This window comes from Carassius auratus, unplaced genomic scaffold (assembly GCF_003368295.1).
Source record: "Carassius auratus strain Wakin unplaced genomic scaffold, ASM336829v1 scaf_tig00215406, whole genome shotgun sequence".
NCBI lineage: Eukaryota > Metazoa > Chordata > Actinopteri > Cypriniformes > Cyprinidae > Carassius > Carassius auratus.
Window position 1 is genome coordinate 252,501 of NW_020528072.1, and position 9,599 is coordinate 262,099.

General features: G+C 36.3%; 1 long non-coding RNA gene across 1 annotated transcript in view; it reads right to left on the minus strand.

Annotated features, from left to right (window-relative positions):
- The window catches only part of LOC113094531 (uncharacterized), a 25,221-nt gene extending 20,416 nt beyond the window's left edge, over positions 1-4,805 (minus strand). Inside the window, exon 1 of the long non-coding RNA XR_003288116.1 lies at positions 4,564-4,805. This is a non-coding gene — a long non-coding RNA (uncharacterized LOC113094531). The remainder of the gene's footprint in view (positions 1-4,563) is intronic.
- Between the last annotated feature and the right edge of the window lie 4,794 nt (positions 4,806-9,599).

A 9,599-nucleotide genomic window follows, 5' to 3' on the forward strand; every position in this document is an offset into this window, starting at 1 on the left:
TTAAAACAATAATAATAATAAAAATAGCATTGGTGAGCATAATATATCATTTACAGTGACATTTAAATTAGTGCTGTCAAATGATTAATTGCGATTAATCTAAATCAAAATAAAAGTTTTTTTTTTTTTTTTTTACATAGTATGTGTGGGTATATTTATTATGTATATATAAATGCTCACACATGCATGTATATATTTCAGAAAAATATGTTATGTTTATATATTAAATATATCTATATATTATATAAATTATGTGAATATAAATATACAATGTAAATATTTTCGAAATATATGCTGTATGTGTGTGTATTTATATATGCATTATATATATACACAATACACACACATATATTATGTAAACAAAAGCTTTTCTTTTGGATGCGATTAATTACGATTAATCGTTTGACAGCACTTATTGAAATAAAACTATACAATTGTGAAATTTTAATTAAATAAAATAATAAATTAGAATTACTTTTAAACAAAACTCTGTCCCCCTCAAGGGCATAGCTGAGCTAATGGTTTGGGACGTTTGCAAAAGAATATTAGGTGAGGAAGGAAAGAGATGGGATGAGCAGAGATGGGATCTATTTATACCAGGCTGAAAGAGCGGTTAAGAACTTCATCTCATAGCTCAGATTGCTCAACTGAGGAGGGATTTGACAAGAAGCTACGTGTCGATTAGAGATTATATTGCATGCTCCGGTGCAGAAAAAAAGTGATGATGTGACCAAACAGTGACATTAAATACAATATTGTGGAAGGGTCTTACAGAGATCCTATCTCTGGACTCAACGTGAACCTGTGCGGGCGAGAGGATATTTATGAAGGTGAGGTGTTTTCATTTCAATGACAGCTTAAAGAACATTTCTCTATAGCAATGATAGAAAACTAGGGGAAACCACAGACTGACACGTCTGTCTTTGCTAAAGAAGAGAACTGCAGTGGTGAGGTAGATAACAAATGTGGCCAACCTCTCTTGTACAGCCCACTGTCTCACAAAAGGTTAATTGAGTCTCCTTCGAATAATGAGTGGCAGGGCCTTTCTTTGGTTAACCATATGAAAGCATCTTTTAAAACTATCTTCAAGTAAAACTGACCATGCAAGGCCTATCTAAGGCCTATCACATCCTCAGACTCTGATGTAACGCCTATATGAATCTGGCTGTGATCAGGTGGTACAGCGGTCACATGGTCCAAGTCAGAGCTCTCAGAACAAGTTGTAATTACGAGTTGATAATGAACATGATAATGTTGCATAATTCACGCATAATTCAGCAAGAGCAAGAGATGTTGTCATCTCGGAATTACGATAATAATCACATGAAGTGAATGAATCTTAAATTACTGATAGTGTTAATCCCAAAAACACACACTGCTAAATGAATCCAGGCCATATTTTGGGAAAAGAACATCAAAAGCACTTGAGTGTGTCTTTATCATTTACATTTTCTTAAATTTGAAGACCTGCTATTATTATCGATGTGTTATTAATTATTAATAACACAGTACATACTTCTATTTGTTAACAAACAGTGCCTAAGGCTCATGGTTGAGAGTCCTTGCTCAGATTGTTGTCTGAACATTCTTTGGCCCCACTGTGGCCTCAAATCTAGGTAGTGTTGAGTAATTAGCTCCATTTTTCAACAGAAAGTGATAATTACTTTTAATAAATATTTGCATAATTGAACTACTAAGTGCCTCATCTTTTTTTCAGTCCCTCTACCCAACCCTCCCTTACACTGTGCTGGAGGTTAATGCTGTTCACATGCACACAAAATTATATATATAATTTCATATACAATATATAAATACTTAAGTGCATACATATATTTTCATGTACAATCTCAGTGGCTTTCTACTAAGCTGAGAGTGCATAAAGCAGAGGCCTGGCTTTATTAACTGGAAATCTCATGAAATAACATTTCAGTTGCTCAGGAGCTGAAAGAAGAGTGAATTAAAGAGATAGAGTGAAGGCAAGCTGAGAGGAAACCAAAACCAGTGTCTGTCTTCCTCCCCACACCTTTGTGATATCAATAATTCCTTATCTAAATGGATCCAGAGCCGCCCGTAACAGCTTTTTGATTTTGTGCGAGACCATGCCAGGCCTCATAAATAAATATGTGGGATGGTGGGGGAATTCTGGGATGCTGTAGTTTACCTCACAGTGCAGGAGGCTCTCGCTAAAAGCCCTGGCAGAGACTCAGTTTGAAGGGCACTGCCAACCAGTCACGGCACAGCACACTGGATATTACAGCCCAGTGGCGTATGGTAGACTTCTGTAATGAGGAGGCAGTTTCCTTCTCTGGGCTTGGCTTTTTAAGTCGGATGTAAACTAATATATGGATATTCAGAAATACTATGTTTATAGCATTTTTAAATTTAAGGCATATAGACAGCATTTACCTTGCAGTATTAAGAGTAAACCAGCACTAAAGATGATAAAAAAAAAAACACAATTTAATAAATATATTAACACTATTATTAAACTCAAATTATATATATATATATATATATATATATATATATATATATATATATATATATATATATATATATATATATATATATAAAATTTGAGTATACAAAAATAAATTGATACATACAAAAAAATATCTATATATATTAAAATAATAATTACATAAGGGTCTGCAGACAAAATATTATAATAGCCTCAATGTTTGCTAGTGATCAGAGCCAGATGTCTGAGAGCCAATCATCTGGGTGAATACCAATATTTTTTTGTTTGTTTGTTTGTTTTTGGACATTTTCCAAATTTTACCTGCATCTTCATGTTTCCAGTCACTATTTGGTATGCAATATCCCAAAATTCACATCCAAATACATGGATCAAAACCTGGCTACTAATAGAGTTACCTTTATGGTTTAATTTTGTATTGTTTATTTTTATTTTCTCAGCCAAATTTTCCTGAGAACACGCTACTACCTTATTTTTTCCTCAAAAAAACATGCCTGCCAAAGCCTGATGAATGATGTTCATTAAAAAACACTTGCGTTGACCTGACACAGAGCATACAGAGACGCATTATTCTTGCACAACATTAGATTATTCTTGCACAACATTAGGAGCGCAAGTCTCACCTAATCTACACATCCACACACTCACACGACGAAATGATAATGGAATGAGCAAGAGACAAAAGGAGAAAGCCAGAAAATGGGGGGTGGGGACTTTTATTGTGACACAGAGGCAGACAGATTATTCTCCCGCTGCACTGAGCCCAACGAGCCGTGACGGGTCCATCTCCAGTTCCCGACACACAAAACAGCGGCGTCTCAAATGCTTCTTATTTCGCAGCACACACACAGTGAGAAAAAAAAAAAACTAAAAAACGAAACCTCCGCAAGCCAGTCGCGACCTGGATAGAATTACGTAATGTTGCAGCCAGTGCGGCTGTCATACGGCAGGGAGGGATGGGGGTTGTGAGATAGAGAGAGAGAAAAATGGGAGGCGGGGAGGCAGTGAAGCAAGAAGTCAGACTGATCTATTAGAGCTCATAATTACAATAATAAAACTGTAAAGATGCAGTCATCACCCCAGAGGCGTCGGGTACAATCGTAGCCCTCTCAAGGTCAGACGAGGGAGGGCCGCTCTTTAACGGTTACCTGCTCAGACTCCGGGTGAGTGATTACAGGTTTGAAATGTCCTTCTCATTCAAGGTCAGAACTGGGAAATTTTGTGACATTGACTGTACCTGAAATAATAAAATGCAATGGGCTTTGCTTTGCCACAATATGAGAATGCTTTAAAAAGACTAGAAGAGAGAGAAAAAAGCTGCTAGATTATTGCTTAAAGGAATAGTTCACCAAAACAAAAACAAAAACAAGGGTGAGTACATTTCGGCAGAACTATTTCCCCCCATATGGCTCGATTTCCTTCTTCAACATGGGATTTTTTTCATCCATTTTACTTTCACAAATAAATGTTCTTTATTGGAATCAACGGTTCCATAAAGAACCTTTAACACCCATGGAATCTTTCCATTGCACAGAATGATCTTTATATTGATAAAAGGTCTTTAGATTATTCTAACTGTAATTTTAAGAGTGTATCATCCTTTGGGTAAAATCATACGTTTGATCGATTCAAAAAGCAACAAAACACCTCTTCTCAAAGGCTGCATAATTTGAATAGCCTGGTTGCTGTGTAGTGTAAGTGAGAAAACAGCCCGATGTGAACACAAAACATTGGGACACAAGCTGATAGATGATTTGAACGGGTCATCTTCAGAACAGAACAATTATCTCCACCAAAATTTAAATGCCTGTCAAAACATTTCTGAGAGGGAGCACTTTCAGGATGACAGCTCTGACGAGAGGCACACAAAAGTGCTGACAGAATACGAAGAGGGAGACCACAGCCCCTCTCATGTGACATCAACACTGCTGACATCAATTACTGAATAACAGCTCCTCTCTCTCACAAGGAGCAGCCTGTAATAATGACTTGAGAATATGTGATTTATGATCATTAAAAGACAACATACAGTAAATGCTAAATTTGTCCAGTTTATGCTTTCTCAGACAGACAGAAAAACGAACCTTATTTCCCAGGTCTTCTCGTATGATCTGCCTGATCTCCTCCGTACTGCTCTGATGGGCTTGTGCAGGACCTTCAGCATGCTGGTGTACTCCACAGGAAGGAGGAAGTCCAGGGCTCCCAGGTGCTGCCCTACTTTAATAAAGGTGCCTCTGTTCAAGCAACACAAGTCCTGGAGTCTTTCTGCTGAATGCCTGTGAATCTGACGAAACAGAAACAAATTAAACAAATTCAATTCTTAACTAGACCAATGAATTTATTGAGTGCTAATTAAAATAATTTATAATAGCTCTCATAATTCTTATTAATACACCACTGTTCAAAATTTAGGGATTTTGTGGAGTACGATTTATAATGTTACAAATAACTTCTATTTTTAAAAATGCTGTGCTTTTTAACTTTCTCTACATCAACGAATCCTGAAAATATCTATCAACGTTTCCACAGAAATATTAAGTATTCATATTAAATATTAAGTGTTTTACACATCAGTAAAAAATAAAAGATGACCACCAAATCAGCATATCAGAATGATTTCTAAAAGATCAGGCAAAATGTAGCATTATGACAGGAATAAATTACATTTTACAAGTTACATACAACATAAAATATTACTGTTTGATCAAAAATCTTGATAAAATGAATGTTTCCATGGTAAGTATTAGAGATTCAATGAAATTAAAAAATTGTTTTGTTTTTCAATGTTTATTAATGTTAAGCGCACACGCGCACACACACACACACACACACACACACACACACACACATATATAGATATATATATATATATATATATATATATATATATATATATATATATATATATATATATATATATATATATATATTCATTACATTTTTGCTAGTGTTATCCAAAAAGCCACTGCAAGAAAATCTAGAAAATACAATAAATATTGGTATTAATTAGCATATTAATTTGCTATGAATTAGAAAAGACAAAAAAAAAAAAAAAAACATAAAAGAAGCACATTTTGCATGGATCATTGCTACCAGTAAAAAAATATTACACATACACACACAACACACACACACACACACACACAATGAACACTAGGTTCCCTCCCCAACATCTCATTTGTCTTAAATGCTGTTTAAATGGGACGTCAGTTTCACGGTGGTCTTTGTGCTGTCCCGTCCCAACACCAGCTGGTAGAATTGATAGTACTTTTTGAGGGACGTCCCTTTGGGACCAGAGCAAATAAACTGCCGTGAAATGAGCTCTCTTAACCCTCTCACCCTGACAAAAGACAGTCTTTTGTGCTCCAAATGGGGCCGCATATGAGGCTGGTCGTCCGATTCAAATCATCTCTCAAAAGACAAAGTCCACATGCACCCAATTATACTGGGTGGGGAGTCTATATATGTGTGTGTCAATGTGTGTGTGCAGGGGTTAAACTGGGCCGCAATGATCCAGAACAGTTTTCAGCATCTCGAGTAGAAAAAAAAAATAATAATAATAATATTGGTAGTCTTGTCGATGAATACCATTTCTTGTATTCCAGTCTGATACACTACATAGAAGACTCCAAATTCATTCAGTGAAAAAAACAAAACATTTCATTAGTGCTTACTGCATTACACATTATGTTTCCCTCTAAGCAGTGGCAGACATTCACAGAACAAACTTTCTGATGCCCAAAACTGGATTCCCACAATATCTATATATATAACATATATATATATAACATATATATATATAAACTGTACACACAAAACCTGTAGCCTTTATACACACACACACACACACACACACATATATATACTGTTGTAGTCTTTATTGTAGCCACACACTTTGTGTGTAGTTTTTTGTATGTAATACCTCACTCTGTTCTTCATTCAATAAAAGTGTGTGTGTGTCTATATATATATATATATATATATATATATATATATATATATATATATATATATATATTATACTGTATACACATACACACACACACACACACACACATTTTTTTATTTTTTTATAGAAGGAAGAACAGAGTGACTTATCTCAAAGTTATGATTTTACAAACTGTTATATTCTCTGGGAAATTATGAACTATTTATTCAATTTATTTAACTTTTCAAAAGTTGTTTACAGTCAGTTACAGGACAGCCAAAATCAAAATCATTTCACTAGACCAGGGCTGGGCACCTTTAGCCCTGGAGGGCCACTGTCCTGCAGAGTTTAGCTCCAGCAAGTACAGTCGCCCTCCAAGGCCAAAGTTGCCCAGCCCAAAAAAATACCATATAATTTGTCTGTATAAGTGCACATTTCAGTTTTAATTAATTGTTTGTTTTTGGGTAATTTTATGTTTGTTAGTACAAGTGACAAAACGGCTTTAACAGTGATAATTATGCTTTTTGTGGATAGAGGAGAGGGTCATGTCATACTATATGTTGCCTAAGGACCACAATCACCATAAATTTTAGGGTTCCTCCACATCCAATATTTGAATTTAACCCCAGTGTCTGTTTCTTTTTGAGTGTTTCCTCAAGCAACACCCCCTCAAGTCCAAAAGACTTCTATGGATGAAGGCGATATTTCTGACAGGATGTCGAGGGGAGAGTAAGCACACTTCTGTCAGGCAGGATTTGCTGTTAATCCTCACATGCAGTGGATGGGAGATTTGAAGGTTGTCCAATGGGCATTTTCTGTTGCACTGCTCAAACTCAGCGTCGCTGCCATCGATGGCAGCACGGGTCGGCCAGCTTTACAGCACGCACAAAACCCCATTTTTCCGTGCCCAGAGAAGCCAATAGGATGTGACTGCTCAGAGATAATTATGAGGGTGATGAGAAGACACTTTATTTCAGTGGATACAAAACACGTGGTTCTCGCCTTCCCAGCCCAGAACCCAAACAGGCTTTTGATGGTGAGGATGTGTCGAGGAGAAAGGCAGGGCTAATAAGAGATGAAGGAGGCAGTAATAACAGTCATGATCTCCGCCTGCTCCTCTTCAACGCCTACTATACTGGATCTGTGGAACCAATACAGCAAAATGGAGGGACAGCAGCATGGGAAAAAAGGATAGAAAAGGAGGTCTATCCTTTTTTATTATTTGCTGGCTAATCCCCCAGGGAAAGAAATCTGTGCCACCTGCCATCTTACAGTCCTGGCACTGGTAGACGCTATTGGCAGGAAGTCAGACTTCCTCAATTTCTCTCACTATTCCAACTCTTCATTTCTCCGAGCCACCCGCAGCTATGGCAATCACATGGCCAGTCCACTAGGGGCAACCTGGAGGAACGTGTTGCAGCGTGTGAAAAGGAAGTCACTCTGGGATTGATTTGCATCTGCACTCATGCCTCGAGCCTCTGTGGTGTGCAGCTGGTCGATCCATAGCTTTTAAAGAAAAAATATATATTATTAAGATCCTTAAACATCTTGTTTTGGGCCTTCATCCTTAATTTCTGCCAACCTAAGTGCATTTTTACATGCTAACTTCCAAAGCAGCACAGAAAAAGAAATTCAGGCAGAAAAGGAACTTTTTCTCCAGAATTGTTTTATTTTTTTTAAAGGGCAGCATTTACTGCAGCAATTAACCGCAAGCCAGCAGAGAGCGAACTAGCACAAGAGCACTCGTCGTATCTGATGAGGTGTCAATCATGTCTTCCATCAAGGCAATGTCACAGGAGCTGTTCAGCAAACACAAGTGTGACAGCCAATCAAGTCCTCACCGCAGCACAGGGAGGCACAGGAGAAGCCCTCCACATGTTCAGAGTGTAGTGAGACAGGCAAACTCAGCAGAAAACACTGATTTTATGTGGGCAGGGAAAAGTGAGAGCTAAATATAGCTGAAAAGATCACACATGGAAGGATGGACACACAAAGCTTCTGCTATAAGCTCTGTCCAACTAAAGGCACCTCACTCCTGGAATAGTCTGGGTGTACAAAATGATCCCTGATGGAATTTGCTGGGTATATCATTCAGCAAAGAGATTTCAACCTTTACAACTGTAAAAATGAGCAAAAACATTACAAGAGGTTAACAACTTAAATCAAACCTATTATATAAACATTACTAACTCTTAAAAACAACTTTATTTGGCTATTTTTAGTTTACAGAATTTTTGGTTTAAAATTCCTATACATAATATCCCTAAATTGACATAAAAAAAAAAAAAATGATTATAGTTTAAATAACATGATTAATTAAATATTAATTAAATACAATGAAAAAAATAATAATTACAAATATTATTTATTTATATATGTTTTATAAATAATTATATAAACCCACATTATTTATTAAATATATTATATATAAACCCACATTGGGTGACCCATATCTTTAAAAGCAAGATTTAAAACTTTAAAAGAGCATTAAGGAAAGTTCTATATTAACTTCATTAAGAACAACAATATCAAATATATATATATATAATATAATATATTTTAATATATATATATATATATATTAAAAAAGATATATATTGCTCTGTGGAAGCAACGAAGTTCTGCGCAATTAATACCCAAGTAAAGCAATTCCCACTACCTCCCCATCACCCCTTCTACTGTTTACTTATTCCCTCCAAAAGCCCTTCCTCTCTCTCTTCCCGCAACCCTTTCATCCGTGGACAGAGCGGCACAAAGCTGGAGCTCTGACAACTCTCATAATTGCCACAGACATTAATGACATATTTCAGCAGCAGGCAGAAGCCATTAGATGGCCTTTGAAAAATGCTTTGTAGGACCATCATCAGAGCATGTTATTGCCAGGGGACTAATGGGGAGGCAGCAGAGGTTCCTCTTATGCTGTCCCTGCTCTCACTGTGCACAAAACACAACAAGAATAATGATCAGTCTTACATCAAAGGAAACATGAATTTGCAATACTGTCACAAACTTGACATGCTAAAATGAACTGTTAACCTCAGCACATCAATACAGCAAAAGTGCCAGGTCAAATCATTTGTCGGCATCCAGAATAAATAAGTAAATGCATATTTAAAAATCAATAGTACATAATTTCACATCATATAATCAACATCACATAATTTCAAATACCAAAATTCTAATTAAATTTTA